The sequence below is a fragment of the Triticum aestivum genome, chromosome 5A (genome assembly GCF_018294505.1).
Source record: "Triticum aestivum cultivar Chinese Spring chromosome 5A, IWGSC CS RefSeq v2.1, whole genome shotgun sequence".
Taxonomy (NCBI): domain Eukaryota; kingdom Viridiplantae; phylum Streptophyta; class Magnoliopsida; order Poales; family Poaceae; genus Triticum; species Triticum aestivum.
In genome coordinates, this window is record NC_057806.1 from 640,401,148 (window position 1) to 640,418,563 (window position 17,416).

A 17,416-nucleotide genomic window follows, 5' to 3' on the forward strand; every position below is an offset into this window, starting at 1 on the left:
CGATGAGATCATCGTGGAACATGTAGGAACCAACATGGGTATCCAGATCCCGTTGTTGGTTATTGACCGGAGAACATCTCGGTCATGTCTGCATGGTTCCCGAACCCGTAGGGTCTACACACTTAAGGTTCGATGACGCTAGGGTTATAAAGGAAGTTTGTATGTGGTTACCGAATGTTGTTCGGAGTCCCGAATGAGATCCCAGACATCACGAGGAGTTCCGGAATGGTCCGGAGGTAAAGATTTATATATGGGAAGTCCTGTTTTGGTCACCGGAAAAGTTCGGGGTTTTATCGGTAACGTACCGGGACCACCGAGAGGGTCCCGGGGGTCCACCAAGTGGGGCCACCAGCCCCGGAGGCTTGCATGGGCCAAGAGTGGGAAGGGACCAGCCCCTGAGTGGGCTGGTGCGCCTCCCACAAGGCCCAAGGCACAGCTAGGAGGAGAAGGGGAAACCCTAGGCGCAGACGGGCCTAAGGCCCACCCTAGGGCGCGCCCCCTTCTCCCCCTCTTGGCCGCCCCCCTCCATCCCATCTAGGGCTGCCGCCCCCTAGGGGTGGGAACCCTAGAGGGGGCGCACCCTCCTCCCCTTCTCCTATAAATAGTGGGGTTTTTCTTCTTTTTTCTCTCCATAGATAGATCTTGGTGACATGTAGGAAAATTTTGAATTTCTGCTACGTTCCCCAACATTCGCCACTCCGGCCAGGCTTACTGCGCTACCACCCGGACCGCGCCCATGGCCGGCTCCCCGCCCGGGCCGGCTGTTGGCTCCGCCCGGCCCCTTGCCACCCGCACCGACTCTGGCTCCGACCCGGCCGGCCCTCGTTCGCTAGTCCCACTACCTCCGTGCGGCTCCGCCTCCCGCGCACGCGCTGGGCCAGCTTGCCGCTCTCCGACCCCGCCAGCTCGGCCGCGGGCCTCCTTCGTTTCGCGCCGGCTTGTGGCCCTGCCAACTCGCTCCTCCCCGCATCCGACCGGATGCTCAGCCGGCTCGAGCACTGTGGCCGGCTGCGCCCACACCCTCTGTCGCCGACTACCAGAATAGAGATAAAAGAGGTAGAGTAGAGAAAAGAGAAAGTCAAACGGCCGGGTGGTGGTGTCCGGCTGCTCGCACGCAGTCGGACCAAAAAATAGAGAGATAGATGTGGGCGGATTGCTCCATCAACACGGCCAAGAGTGGAAAGCCGTCCGGCTGTCCACAGCCGGCAAAAAAAATGTGCGTCCGATTGCCAGATGTGCGTCCGACCGCTGGCTGTCTAGCCAGCTGCAAAGGGCCCGACTGCTGTGTCGGGGTCCGCCCGCCCAGCCGTCTGAAGAAGAAAAAGAAGAAGATAAAGTAGTCACCGGGAGATCCGGTCCGACTGCTCAGCAGTCGGCCTGAATCTCGGGGGCTACACCCAGCGGGTGCGCTGACGCGCCCCCGCGAAGAAGAAGACAAAGTAGTCGCCGGGAGATCCGGCCCGACTGCTCAGCAGTCAGCCCGAATCTCGGGGGCTACACCCAGCGGGTGCGCTGGCGCGCCCCCGCGAAGATTGCAGACAAGAGAAGAGTTTTGTCCGGTTGCCAGCAGCCGACAGAAGAGAAAAAAGAAGAAAAAGGGCGCTGCAAGCCGCCTCGTCGCCTGGCCGGTCGAGCCTGACCGGCCGGGACCCCCCTTCGAGCACCGGGGGGCTCGAAGGCTGCACCCAGCGGGTGCGCCGACGCACTCCGCGAGCGCCGAGCCACGCCGACTGTCTTCGACGATCGCGACTACACAAAAATCAATGTGAGCTCTTCACCCGTATACTTTTGCACTACGCAAGCACGTATAACCCCTCGCTCGGGGGGCTGTCTCCGCATTTTATTACAGTAGCATCACTGTTCGCCCTGGCGTCAGCCAGAGTTGGCCCGGGGGCTGGCCGCTTCGCCTGAGACGTTAGTTCCCGCAGACAGCTTAGTACTGTGCGCGGTACCAAAGGCTCACTCTTAGTCAGAGACCGCAGAGTGGCTGTCCGGCTAGCAAGGGTGAACGCTGGAGGCCACCCACGCGAAAAACGTCTGGGAAGAAAAACACTTCGGGCGACCCGTCCGTTTCCTTTATGAGTATCTGCTTGGTTAAATCTGCTCCCAGATTCTGAGTACTGTACACTCCGCTTCACGGCCCACTCTCAGCCACAGACCATAGAGCGGCTGTCCGGCGAGTGAGAGCACAAGCCAAAAAGCGGAGGGAACATGAAAAAGATTGAAGGGGGCTCGGACAAAACCGAGTCGGCACCCTCCGCATAAAACTTGCAATACTAAAAGCAAATATTTGATATATCTGCGTGGACTAACTTTGACTTTTTCATGCTCATTTCCATGAACACTCGCCAAAAAACCTCCGCCCAACTTTGCTAAGTTGCCCGGAGGCTTGGGGGCTACTGACCGAGTAATTGATCAGGGGTACCCCAAAGACGGCAAGACAATATTTCAAGACATCGGGGCTAGCAAAGCCCCTCAGTCCGACTGCCCGGCTGCTCCTGCCGGCTCCCCGTCCGACTGCTCTGCCCAGCCGGCTGCCGACTGCGCCAACCAGCTGGCTGCCGACTGCAGCCCAACCCGACACCGACAAGACCCCGACGGGATGGCCATACCGCGGACAAGACAACCGTACCGCGATGCCGTCATCTACAATGTACCGTGTCCCCTGAGTACTGATTTATAAAGTACCCCAGGAGACAAGCATGACATGCACCATGCCTAGCCCATACCACTACATAGCTTGGTTTGTAAGCTACCAAGGTAGCTTACAACCAACGCTACCACCACCCATGCCTACCACTATATAAGCTAGCTCCATCTATCCATCCATCAGGAGGGGGAGACACACATAGACTCACACACACACTCACGCATGCATGCTTAGGCACATGCGGCCACACATACCATGCTCATATACATATATACGAGGACAGATGCACTTGGCACTGATCTCAGATACAGCTCCAGGAGCACTCCAGATATACCAGATATACTTAAACACTCGCATACCCGCGCCCGGTTCTATCAGAAGCAGTCTTACCCTCACACTAAGCCCTTGTGGCATCTGTCGACTCGCAAGCCCCCCATGAGAATACCACCACAAAAATAAGAAATAAAAAACATATAAAAGGTATGCCGACGGCATGGCCGTCGGCATATATAGGTGCCACGTGGTTTTTTGCTGAACAAAAAAATTATTTTACGTAGATATGCCTACGGCATGGCCGTCGGCGTAGATAGGCCACATGGCATTTCCTGAACTAAAAAAGTTTAATAGCTATGCCGACGGCCACCGTTAGGGCCATCGGCATACACTACACCACGCACCAGAATTCCCTACCGACGTTTGTTGGGAAAAAGTCAATATTGCCGACCCACAGTCAGCCACGAAAATTTCTAACAGACTGTGGGTCGGAAAATCTATGTACAGTGACCTATTGTCGGTCGGGAATACTACAACATATAACGTCCAACAGTCGGTCGGGAATTCTATTATGGCGAACAGACCATCGGTCGGTAAATAACCCCGACCGGCAGTCCGATGCTACATGGGCCTCGCACGCAAATAGCCAATTTTTAGCGCCAATAACCGGCCCAGCCCGCGAAGTTTTCTCGCTCAAAATCACAAGCACGCCGCCGCTCCACGCTCCTTTCGTTCCCCACGCACGAAACCCTAGCCCCTTTCGTTCCGCATGCTGCCAGCCCAGAGAGGCGACCTCACTCTTCCCTCCTATGGCGCCACCGCTCCAACCCATAGCCGGCTCCCTCTCCCCTCCCTCCCTCTCCACTCCTTCCCATGGTGCCAGATCTGAAGGGGTCAAGGTCATTTCGCTCCCTGGTCCAGAGCGAGGTAGGCGGCCTCTGGTCCCTCTGCTTCCGGCGACATGTGCCTCCATCTTTGCCAACCAACCTTCGGTGACCAACAGGTAGCCATCCATGGCGGTAACAACAGCGGTAAGGTCTCTTTCCCTCTCTTGTGGTCTCTCCCTCCACTCCCCCCTCCTGGTTGCAGCGTGCAGATTTGAAACCCTAGTGTGCAGATTTATGGTTTTCTAAAAAGTATTTTGACGAATTGGTTACACATGGGTAAGGGACTGTTAGTTAAGAACAATTTCATCTCTGTGTTTTCAGTAAGATAGAGAATGACACAGCTAAACATTCAAATTTAGGCAATAGATCAATGGAACATTTGTTCTGCAGTCTAATAACGAGATAAGATAAAGGTTCTTTTAATTCAGTGAAATTAACTTTTACTCGAGTGATGTGCTAAGGTCAACCTATATACATGCACATCCCTGAACTGAAAATACACTCAGGCACCAATTTCGGACAATACAAAATTGATATGATGCTTGCTTTGTGACTGAGTATCTTATTGCACAATGTCTCTGAATAAAATGCATGGGTTAGAAATAAACTGAAGTACCGAACCAAACTATTGACATCAGAGGGCAGCAATTATGAATTGAATTTCTCAATTACAGTAGTAATTGTACTGTATCTGTAACGATACTCCCTCCGTCCGCGAATAAGTGTACATCTAGCTTTTGTTCTAAGTCAAAGTTTTAAAATTGTGACCAACTTTATAGAAAATAATAGTAACATATATGACATAAAGTTGATATATTATCAAAGTACATTTCAAGACGAATCTAGTGATACTAATTTGGTGCCATAAATGCTTTTACTTATTCCTAGAAAGGTGGTCAAAGTTTTAAAACTTTGACTTAAGACAAAAGCTAGATGTACACTTATTCGCGGACGAAGGGAGTACATGCTTACCATGCCAATAAATATTTGGTCCAGAGCCCTTGATCATGACAATTAGAAATCAGAAAACGCATTACATATATTCAGTAATGCCTTTCAATATTTTTTCCGTCCATGTCACAAAATAAACACTCCAAGTGGTATGTTTGAGCATCCATTCCTGGTAGCTCAGACTTGATGTGGTGATTACTTGGTATGTATGTCTTGCTTGCATATCTTAACTGAAGATCCATTTGTAAAGCACAACACTGAGAAGTGAGAACTACCTTCAGGTTGCACAAAATGTCCAAATAATCATACTAATGGTTCAGCCTTTCAGTTGAGCATTGTAGAATTATCACAAATATAAGAGTCTATATTTAATCTTCATGCTCTGAGAACAAGAACTTCAACTTATTTAACCCTGCTATGAAATAAATAGCTCCAGAATCACAATTAGCCTTTTGTTTTCTTTATATGTTCAGGGCACTTGTGCACAAGGATTCCTGCTTCCGGCTACTCACGAGCTTCCGGCAGGTGGCGCAGTGATGTCCCGCCCTCTTTGCCACTGCCTCCCCACCAATTGGTGAGTCTAGTGAGTTATCTACGTACTGGGTATCTTACTTAAGTTAACTGTATATCAAGTTCATTTATGTTTCTTGCCAGATGGTGCTATGTCTTCAATTAATTCTTTTTTTCTGTAGGCAGGCAATGCTAGAGCCAAAGAGCAGCATGGCAAGTCGAAGGTATCTCATACATCTGATAACTAGAGTCATTTGACAACGTCTTCTCTCAGCATGGCGATGTTCTCGAAGGTAGTCCTAACATACCTGTTCTAACTTCTTGATGTTGGACCTGTGATTTTGTTAGGCTTGTCCTCTTGCTGATTGATGTGCTAGCTGGCAGTGGAAGCAATATGACATCCCTTGCGAGGACATCCAAAGGATACAGTTTCGTCAAGTTCTCTTTCGAAAGAGAAGCATCTCGGCATTGGAGAAGATGAGCGACTAGGTAAAATAGCGCTTCACTACATCTTTAGGTATAGCAGAAGTCAAGTTCCTGTAGGATAATATGCAATAATAGGTGCACAGTTCTTTTTCCTTACGATAGCACATTTTTGGCACATGATGATAGATTCAGCTGCTTGATGGAAAGAACATACTGGTGCATTATGCAAACAGTGGATGATCTGCTGCTGCTATAAATGAGTAAGGTATTTATTTCTTGCAATCAGAATCTGTACATTCACCAGTACATATTTTAAGTTACCTCTTGTGACCCAACTTCAAATAGACAAGTATTCTGAATTTTTTTTGTACCTTTTGCCATTGCATGTAGCATTCTGAGTGTGGAAAACTGAAAACTAGAGAAACACCAGATTGGTGAGCTGATATTCTAAAGGTAAAATGGTGGGGTCATGGAGGAACAACTAAAAGTAGTAAAAAGGTATGTAGTGGGCAATTCTTTATATACATAATGAATTGTATAAACACAAATAGTGCTTCAAACGCTTCTGCTGACCTTAAGATCACACACACTAGTTGTTTTTGCCTATGCCAATAGAGTAATCTGTCTTATTTATTTTTAAAGAGAAGAAACAAACACTTCTGCTGACCCATCAGCTCGTTCTGGAAATGGTGGGCGGGTTGGGGTTATTTCAGCTGAGGATCAACGTGTTAACACATGGTTATTGACTTCTCTGTATTTATTACTATTTGTGTTGTTGAGAATGAGATGCTCCTCTGTGTTGGCATTTCAATACTATAGTCCAATTGCGCGCAACAGCAACGTCTAACCGTGTTCTTTCCACAAAGCAAAGAAAATGCAGTTTCTGATAGTGTATTATAATCAAGACTTGTTTAATCACTACACCACACACCAGATTTCCCTACCAACGACTTATTATAATCGAGACATTATAATCGACGTCGGTAAGATCTCACTCTCTCACTTGGCCTCTCCTCTCCCCCCTCTCTCTATGTGCTGTAGTGTGCAGATTTGAACTAGTCCGTAAGTTTAATAATATCTTTAAAAGAAATCTATGCTGCTTTGATTCATGGAAATAGAGAAACCCTTGAAGCAGTAAAGTTCTTTATGTGCAGCAGTTAATTAAGCTTCATTACTGTTTTGTAGTTTTCTAAAAGGTACTTTCATGAACTGGTTACACATGTTTTTTCTTTTGATAGCAGGCTTGACATAAAGTTTTGTTTTCTGTTGTTTTTCAGTGAATGATTTGGAAAACTGTAGTAGCATGGTGGACAAAGGTCACAAACAGATCTTGGCTTCAAAGTTACATTCAAATATGTCACTTCCTTTGCATTCGAGAGGTGGCTCTTGTATAAGAATTTCTTTCTGCTGCATTTTCTAACAGTGTCTAGGCGAACTGATTTTGTCAGGCTAATTTTTTTGTGGTGTCTTATGATGGTCTATGAAAGTAATTTTCCATCCTCTGATTACAGAACCATTTCTTTTTCTTGTTTCAGAGTATTTTTCACATTACTAGTCATACCATGGCTTTTACCAGGATTTGGAGCCTTGGTTTGTTGGTGAAGTAACGATAGAAGGAGATATTAAATTGTTGTTTGTGATAGCAAGTGGCTTGCCTACAACAGAGGACTTTGAGCATGTCACTTATTTGGAAATATTGAAGGCTCCACCTATCCCCATAGGTAAATTCATTGCTTAGCAAATGCTTTCGCTGCTACCTATTATTAATCATCTAATTTCTTACTCCTTTCATTTATGCAGGAATTGTCTGAAGAGCGTTACCCCCCATGTCCTGAAGAGAATTATCCTATCATTTAGCAAATGCTTTCGCTTCTAGATTTCTTACTCCTTTCGTGTATCTCAGGATATAGCAAAAGAAGTTGCAGGAAACACAAAAGAGGGGAGCGAAAGGTACCCCTTTTCCCATCAGTGATAATGAATTCTCTTTAGTTGCTTTGGTATGAAATGATATTGAAGGCAGCTTAGAGAAAATATCACGTTCTCCCGTTATTGTGTGGAAATATTAACCGGGGATTTTGACTTGCAGATTTTCAAATTGGAGGATGTTCTCCAATAAGATGTAGAAGGAAGGCTTTGTTGTCAAGTACTAGAACGACACAAGGATCTTGGTGGAATGCTGAGAGGATGTGTATGTAGTTGCCCACTATAAGGAGCCAAGGCAGATGATGTGCCTCTTAAAACAAATTCTAGAAAATAAAGCATGGTATTTTTGCTATTAGGCAATAAACCATAATGTTTCCTCTACTTAATTAGTTCCACTAGTTTTATAGGAAAGTTGGATGGTCATTAGTTCATAACAGATGATGTATTTATATGTGAAAATTATTGAAATGTATGTTATTGTTTGCATCTGGTTCAATATTTTTGGATGACATGCATTGTAACTTGATGTATATTCTATTGGTAATTTAAGTCCACTTATGGAGGGCTAATGGATGTTGGTCGGCAAAAAAAAACTGTCTAACAATCGGTCAGGAAAGGCCAATGTCAGGCCCAACATAATGTTGGTCGGGAAAGAATACAGTGTCATATTGTCGGTTGGGAAAGGCCCATGGCATCCCAACAGATTGTTGGTCGGGAAAGAATTCCCTGTACATAGTCGGTCGGGAAAGGCCCATGGTAGCCCCAGCAGACTATTGGTCGGGAAAGGCCCAGGGTAGGCCCAACAGAATGTCGGTCGGGAAAGATACCCCATCACCAACAAGTAGTCGGTCGGGAAATCTATGTCGGTCGGGAAAGGGCTTTCCCGTCTGGTCTTTCCCCAACATACAATGTCGGTCCGCAATAGTCTTTCCCGACCGACTGTCTATTGGCGGAACCTGTATTCCCATCCAACCTGGTTGTTGGGGATGCAGTGTCGTGGTGTAGTGATAGTTTTGACGGCGTCAACCCGCCGTCTGAGCCGGGGTCGGCGGGCCCATGTATGTGCCGACGGTCTTTCTACGCCGACGGCCCCCGTCGGCATAGATGGAGGTATGCCGACGGCTTTTCTATGCCTACGGTCTTCCTGTGGCCGTCGGCATACCGTCATCTATGCCGACGGGGGCCGTCGGCGTAGATAAAGCCGTCGGCAGCAACAATTATTCTGGTAGTGCCGGGTGCATCGATTGCCAGAAGGACATGCTCCCATATATGCCCCACATAGAGTACCCCATTCACAAAGCATGAACTACCATAAAATCCTATCTCACTTTTCCAGCGACAACTAGACCATGTGAAATCCTCGGAGAAAAATATCTTAACTTCATTATAGACTTCACCATCCATGGAAGACCCAGACTGGAAGCTGAAGACATAAAAGTGTTGAGACCATGATGGATCAAAACACAGCATGAGATCATAATCACAGTCTGCCGGTCCAGGTTCAGTATTTGGAAGTGACATCCACTCTTGAGTTGCTGGATTGCACACAATAACATGGGATATGTCTGCGAAATATGTTGTGATACCACCATGATAACAAAGAAGTAGGCCATTGCTGCAACCCTTAAGCTCTAGGTACTCATAACATGGCACAAAGCTAAGTGTTGTGTCAATTTCTTTGTCGCATGAGGGAAGCCTAGCGAGATGGATGCCAGTGCCATACTGAGGTATTTGGTACAAGATACCAACGGGAGTTCTTGGGAACTTCTTGCGGTAGTGTGGATTAGATGACAAGGTAAGCCAGTACTTGCAGACGCATTTGAAGCGGCAAAAGGACTTCAGCGGTAGCCGAGACAAAATCTCCACAACCAGGTCATCAGTTAGCAAAGACATGGATATCTCCTGCTTGGGTTACATATAAAGAAGAGTAAAAAATTATGTAAAACAAAGAAACATAAGAGGCTGTAAATATTTATAAGTGACTAACAACTTTAAAAGTAAAAATGCCCAACATGTAAGAAAAGCTGAGCCGAACCAACGATTTTTTCAGAATGTCTGAATCATGGAATGCAAACTCAAAACATAGGTATTTTAATCTGAATCCTATTCAATTATAACTGCAGAAACTGAGGATGTACATTCCCCTTTATCCATATTTTCGGGATAACATCAGGGTTCGCAAATGAGCGAAACCACAAAACATATGTGATTATAGCTATGGCGCATGTACAGAGAGATAAACACAAAACATATGTGATTATAGCTATGGCACAACAAAAAGAAGACAAAGGAGCATTGATGTTTCATAATAAGTCAGCAGTAATGACCCAAACCTCAGATCTCTTTCGCAGGACGAGTGGGAAAACGGAAACTGCGGCAGTTCATAGGAGGAGCTAGGGCGACGGCAAGCTAGGACGGCAGAATGCACCGGGGGAAGAACCAGGGTCCATCTGCACGAGCTCAGATCAGAAACAGCGCCCGAGGAGAAAAGGGGGAAATGGAAGAGCTGAGGCCCGAGGACTCACCGCGCGCTGATAGCCTCCGGCACTGGACGAGGCGGCAAGCGCGAGCGAGGCCGCTGGTGTGGGTCGGCGAGGCGGGGAGCTCGATGTTGCGGGAAGCAGCAGCCGCGCCGGAAAATGGGTCTCCGGTGGAAGAGGGGAGTGGCGGCGGTTTTGGACTGAGAGTGAGGCTGCTCGCCGGCTCGTATTGGGCCGGGCCGTGTCCCTCGAGCGTGTCTGGAACGGGAAATCTATGAAAACCCACACCCTTCGGAGTTTTTTTTAGGTAATATCTCCGTAAGTCATACAACTTGTGTCTGTGTTTAATATTCAGTTTAGTGCTAAAACTTTAAAAATACGGATTTGTGGTCATCTAACTTGACATCACGTGCAAATATGCTCATAAAATACGTGTACGGACGTATTAAGGTGTATGGCCCCACCTGTCAGTGAGTTGATGGCGCTCGGCCGACTTAATTTTACACAAAACACCCTCACATTTTTTTATTTATGAGAAAAGCTGACCACACTGTACTGCATATTTGTACAAAAACTAACAAAAAAAGGGGGAGCCGGGAGCCAAACACGCGACCAATGTTCAACACACAATCCACTCTAGCCAACCAACCCTTCCCCGTTCACATGTAGGATACGGATAGCAAACGTAGACGTATTGAACACCGAGCTTAAATTTTATCGCATCTATGAGCAGTGCGTCCTGCTTATGAAAATTAACAGGAAATAGTGTGGCCACCTGCTCTCAAACAAACAACCAATAGGCAGCACACAAGACGTTCTGTCGCTACAACCTCCACGTATACATGTCCTTTTTGGATCAACACAAGACGTTCTAGTCACTACAACCTGCACGTATACACGTCTACAATGAATGACTAGTGTTAATAATGTACTAAAAATTTGTAGTTAGTATGTAAATTATAATTTCAGTAATAAAAATACATCTAAATATTCGCGCGTGATAAATATTGTACATACACGCAATAATCTACTTTTAAATTTGTTCATGTATTATTTTAGAAATATTCATATATTTAAATAAAATTTATGAATTATAATTTTTGTATCATTTAAAATAACACAAAAATTTCAAAAATTACAATTAAAAATATATTTTTAATTCTACAAACATTTCAGTGACTATTCTCACATTCTATAGTCCAATGTTGATAGGAATATTCAATCGTGTCTAATATTTAAATTATATTAATTTCGATTAAAAATTATACACAAATGAATATTCATAAATATTTTGTAAATGTTTGAATTCATCATTTTGCATAATTTAAATATAATCTGTGAGTGTATATCTTTTGGATTCATTAAACATATTTACTTAACAAAAAAATTCAATGTCGGTATTAACTAGATATTTTTTTATTAATACACAAGTGTATATTTAAATGTTTTTATGTACTAATGATAGTTCGTATGTATAATATTCTTAGAACATAACTTTATTAATTACGTTTTAAAAATATCTTGAAGAAATAGCAAATGCAAAATGACCCACAATATCTGTAGAAATAAGCCAGCAACGGCGATCCCCTTCAGAAAGGCATGCACCTTGTGTGTAGTGCCAGAGAGCCAGCCAGAATGACAGAGGGAGCGAGAACAAATTTCCATGCATAGGAGCTTGATTGTTGAAATGTCACTTTGTTTTTACCGCTCTGTAAAACTGTCCTGATGTGCAATTAATATCATTTACATTGTTTTACTGCTCCACGTGTAAGTACTATGTGTTTCTCAAAAAAAATTAAGTACTGTGTTGATGGCATTATATGTTGATCTTAATGCCTCAACCTACCTGGACATGACTACTCGTCCTGCTTAACGGAATCACAGTAGCAGTGCACGCCTCTACGTGTTTCAGATAAAAAAAGATTGGTAAAATAGCTTAAATGGGCTGCCGATGCTAAAAATAAATGTCATTTAAGCTCCACGTTTTGTACATCTAACTTTGCTATACATACACGATATGCAAACGGGAAGGTTGGTTGGCTAGAGTGGCTTCTGTCGTGAACGGTCGTCGCAGGATCGATTGCAGGCCATCGCCCTTTTTTTCTACTAATTTGACCTTTTTCAGAAATAAAGAAATGTGAGTGTGTTTTGTGCAAACATAAGTCAGCCATTGGTCATCACTCACTAATAGTTGGGCCATACACCCTGATACGTTCGTATGCGTATTCTGTGATCGTATTTGCACGCGATGTCAAGTTAGATGACCAAAAATTCGTATTTTCAAAATTTTAGCACCAAACTGAACATCGAGCGCAAGTTTTATAACTCCCAGTGATACTACCTCTTTTTTTAGTAACTCATCTTTTTTTTTGAACGAAAAACAGCATTGTGCTGATTTCATTCATTAAGATAGGATGAGTCACCCCAAGAGATACAGTTCAAGGTTTATAGAACGGCTGGCAGCCAAAAAGAGAAGGAAAAGCTATACAAATGTACACACAGAAGGAGGAAATAATGCTATCCTGTGCCAGTCCATTGAGCTCCTCTAAATCCAGCGATTCTTCAAGAATTAAGCTCATTAATGATGCTCTCAGGAACCTTCAAGAAATGGGTTACCTTGTTATTGAATATATGGTTGTTTCTTCCATTCCAAACATGTCAGGAAACCGCCATGATTAGAGATGAGAGATCATTTTTTCTGCTTGTACCTATATGAGTAACTCATCTTAGGAAACTAACCGGAGGCGTCCCTAAAAAAGAGAAAAAAAAACTAACCGAGGGCTAGAAGAAGGGGGTCTAGCGGGTGCCCGGTGGGTTAACAGGGATAGCCCATCAAATTTTGCCATGTTCCACGGATTCCCACTAAACACTTTTAAGTGGGATGGATCGATGAGTCCCATCGTAGCCCACTCCCACTTGCTACCTGCAGTGCCCACTAGCTAGCTTCGCTGTCACAGCCATGCATCGCTTGTAAGAGCAAGTATAATAGTACTCAGTCGGCAGGCTATAAGCAGTTCTATGTCATCAAAATCATAGCTGGAAAAGAGAGAAAGAAGGGAAAACAAGGTAGCGTGCGCTTGAGCTAGTGTCAGCTACATCGCAAGAAACAAGACATGCAGCCCGCATGCAGCCCTGTGAGCCAACCCTCTTCTCCTTTCCACCAATCAGCGTGCCTTCTTCCCTTCTTCCACATGCAAGCACTAATTACTAGTAGTAGCTAGTTTACAACCCATCTATTATACTAACAGGCTATTATAAAAGGCTTCAAATAACATGGCATTGGTATATAGCCAGCAGCAATCCTTCTTATTAACCATGCTCTAACGGGAGGAAGGCCAGAGATAAAAACTCATGGCTTGGAATGGGACCAAGACCAAAGATAAAAACATAAGGAAGATACACGGTTAGCTCGGGACAGAATGCCTAGCCAACAAGTTTAGCAAGTGCGCGAATGAAAAAAAAAACACTAACCGAAGATCTAAATTCGGACGCGAGACCCATAGCCAGCCCACACATTCAAGGCCTAAAAAGTCAAAGCACCCTTAAAAAAACTATTCACGTATCACCCGAGTAAGTCCACCACTCAGAAACTCAAAATGGACAAATCATTTTTGATAAAATGTTTTCAGGATTCCCTCCAATCCAAATTAATTGGCGCAGATTTAATACAATTTTAATTTGGATCGGAGGTTGTAGCCATGGATGTTACAAACTTGCATCAAACATTTTTCGTGGACCACCAACGACACATCATAGATAGATAGACAAGTACCCTCCAATCCATACAAAATTGCAGTAAAGTTATGTCAATTAATTTGAACCGGAGGGAGTAGCTATGGATGTTACAAACTTGCATCAAACACTTCCCGCGCACCACCAGCAGCACATCACAAATAGATGGATGGACAACGTCGTCGTAAAAGGCGAGCGGGCGCATCGGTGTTGGTTGCGAACCTCCGGAAATGCTAGTGGCGGGCGAAGAAGTACAGCGGCGGGAGCAAAGGTGGAGCGTGCAGATGCAAAGCAAGGGGGACAAGTGGCGGAGTGGAAGAAAATGAGATCGGGAGGGCGGATTTAGTGGGTCTGGGGTGTCGGAGTCCAACATGGCTGCTGTCTGGACTCTCGCAACTCCCCCCCCCCCCCGGTTGGGGATCGTAGTAATTTCAAAAAAAATTCTACGCACACGCAAGATCATGGTGATGCATAGCAACGAGAGGGGAGAGTGTGTGATCTACGTACCCTTGTAGACCGACAGCGGAAGCGTTAGCACAACGCGGTTGATGTAGTCGTACGTCTTCACGGCCCGGCCGATCAAGCACCGAAACTACGGCACCTCCGAGTTTTAGCACAGGTTCAGCTCGATGACGATCCCCGGACTCCGATCCAGCAAAGTGTCAGGGAAGAGTTCCGTCAACACGACGGCGTGGTGACGATCTTGATGTTCTACCGTCGCAGGGCTTCGCCTAAGCACCGCTACAATATTATCGAGGATTATGGTGGAAGGGGGCACCGCACACGGCTAAGAATATGATCACCTGGATCAACTTGTGTGTCTATGGGGTGCCCCCTGCCCCCGTATATAAAGGAGCAAGGGGGAGGCCGGCCGGCCCTTGTGGGCGCGCCAAGGAGGAGTAGGATTCCTACTCCTAGTTGGAGTAGGTTTCCACCTTTCCTAGTCCAACTAGGAGAAGGGGGGAAAGGGGGGAAGAGGGGAAGGAAGGGAGAGAGGGGTCGCGCCCCAAACCCCTTATCCAATTCGGACTGGGCTTGGGAGGGGCGGGCGCCACCTCCTGTTCCTTTCCACTAAGGCCCATTAAGGCCCATTGCTTCTTCCTCGTATTCCCGTAACTCCCCGGTACCTCCGAAAATACCCGAATCACTCGGAACCTTTCCGATGTCCAAATATAGTCGTTCAATATATCGATCTTTACGTCTCGACCATTTCGAGACTCCTCCTCATGTCCCCGATCTCATCCGGGACTCCGAACTCCTTCGGTACATCAAAACTCATAAACTCATAATATAACTGTCATCGAAACCTTAAGCGTGCGGACCCTACGGGTTCGAGAACAATGTAGACATGACCGAGACACGTCTCCGGCCAATAACCAATAGCGGAACCTGGATGCTCATATCGGCTCCCACATATTCTACGAAGATCTTTATCGGTCAGACCGCATAACAACATACGTTGTTCCCTTTGTCATCGGTATGTTACTTGCCCGAGATTCGATCGTCGGTATCTCAATACCTAGTTCAATCTCGTTACCGGCAAGTCTCTTTACTCGTTCATAATACATCATCTCGCAACTAACTCATTAGTTGCAATGCTTGCAAGGCTTATGTGATGTGCATTACCGAGAGGGCCCAGAGATACCTCTCCGACAATCGGAGTGACAAATCCTAATCTCGAAATACGCCAACCCAACATTTACCTTTGGAGACACCTGTAGAGCTCCTTTATAATCACCCAGTTACGTTGTGATGTTTGGTAGCACACAAAGTGTTCCTCCGGCAAACGGGAGTTGCATAATCTCATAGTCATAGGAACATGTATAAGTCATGAAGAAAGCAATAGCAACATACTAAACGATCGGGTGCTAAGCTAACGGAATGGGTCATGTCAATCACATCATTCTCCTAATGATGTGATCCCGTTAATCAAATAACAACTCTTTGTCTATGATTAGGAAACATAACTATCTTTGATTAACGAGCTAGTCAAGTAGAGGCATACTAGTGACACTCTGTTTGTCTATGTATTCACACATGTATTATGTTTCCGGTTAATACAATTCTAGCATGAATAATAAACATTTATCATGATATAAGGAAATAAATAATAACTTTATTATTGCCTCTAGGGCATATTTCCTTCAGTCTCCCACTTGCACTAGAGTCAATAATCTAGTTCACATCGCCATGTGATTTAACATCAATAGTTCACATCACCATGTGATTAACACCCATAGTTCACATCGTCATGTGACCAACACCAAAGGGTTTACTAGAGTCAGTAATCTAGTTCACATCGTATATGTGATTAACACCCAAAGAGTACTAAGGTGTGATCATGTTTTGCTTGTGAGATAATTTTAGTCAACGGGTCTGTCACATACAGATCCGTAAGTATTTTGCGAATTTCTATGTCTACAATGCTCTGCACGGAGCTACTCTAGCTAATTGCTCCCACTTTCAATATGTATCCAGATGAAGACTTAGAGTCATCCAGATCAGTGTCAAAACTTGCATCGACGTAACCTTTTACGACGAACCTTTTGTCACCTCCATAATCGAGAAACATATCCTTATTCCACTAAGGATAATTTTGACCGATGTCCAGTGATCTACTCTTAGATCACTATTGTACTCCCTTGCTTAACATAGTGTAGGGTATACAATAGATCTGGTACACAGCATGGCATACTTTATAGAACCTATGGCTGAGGCATAGGGAATGACTTTCATTCTCTTTCTATCTTCTGCCGTGGTCGGGCTTTGAGTCTTACTCAATTTCACACCTTGTAACACAGCCAAGAACTCTTTCTTTGACCGTTCCAATTTTGAACTACTTCAAAATATTGTCAAGGTATGTACTCATTGAAAAAAAACTTATCAAGCGTCTTGATCTATCTCTATAGATCTTGATGCTTAATATGTAAGCAGCTTCACCGAGGTCTTTCTTTGAAAAACTTCTTTCAAAACACTCCTTTATGCTTTGCAGAATAATTCTACATTATTTCCGATCAACAATATGTCATTCACATATACTTATCAGAAATGTTGTAGTGCTCCCACTCACTTTCTTGTAAATACAGGCTTCACCGCAAGTCTGTATAAAACTATATGCTTTGATCATCTCATCAAAGTGCATATTCCAACTCCGAGATGCTTGCACCAGTCCATAGATGGATCGCTGGAGCTTGCACATTTTGTTAGCACCTTTAGGATTGACAAAACCTTCTGGTTGTATCATATACAACTCTTCTTTAATAAATCCATTAAGGAATGCAGTTTTGTTTATCCATTTGCCGGATTTCATAAAATGCGGCAATTGCTAACATGATTCGGACAGACTTAAGCATAGATACGAGTGAGAAACTCTCATCGTAGTCAACACCTTGAACTTGTCGAAAACCTTTTTGCGACAATTCTAGCTTTGTAGATAGTAACACTACTATCAGCGTCCGTCTTCCTCTTGAAGATCCATTTAATCTCAATGGCTCGCCGATCATTGGGCAAGTCAATCAAAGTCCATACTTTGTTCTCATACATGGATCTCATCTCAGATTTCATGGCCTCAAGCCATTTCGCGG

General features: G+C 44.9%; 2 long non-coding RNA genes across 6 annotated transcripts; one reads left to right on the top strand and one right to left on the bottom strand.

The window, feature by feature from the left end:
• The first annotated feature begins 3,636 nt into the window (after window positions 1–3,636).
• LOC123105545 (uncharacterized) lies at window positions 3,637–8,129 on the top strand. 5 transcript variants are annotated; one of them, XR_006450929.1, is made up of 10 exons: window positions 3,637–3,954; window positions 5,235–5,335; window positions 5,454–5,564; window positions 5,656–5,760; window positions 5,884–5,962; window positions 6,088–6,195; window positions 6,975–7,076; window positions 7,233–7,418; window positions 7,498–7,647; window positions 7,784–8,129. It is a non-coding gene; the product is annotated as an uncharacterized lncRNA (long non-coding RNA). The 5 variants fall into 5 exon arrangements; XR_006450928.1 differs by having other exon boundaries at window positions 5,454–5,495; window positions 5,620–5,760; window positions 5,884–5,957; XR_006450926.1 differs by having other exon boundaries at window positions 3,638–3,954; window positions 5,454–5,495; window positions 5,620–5,788.
• A 719-nt stretch (window positions 8,130–8,848) lies between these two features.
• LOC123108122 (uncharacterized) lies at window positions 8,849–10,337 on the bottom strand. The gene is made up of 3 exons (XR_006451835.1): window positions 10,146–10,337; window positions 9,954–10,070; window positions 8,849–9,522 (listed from the first exon to the last, which is right to left on the bottom strand). It is a non-coding gene; the product is annotated as an uncharacterized lncRNA (long non-coding RNA).
• Between the last annotated feature and the right edge of the window lie 7,079 nt (window positions 10,338–17,416).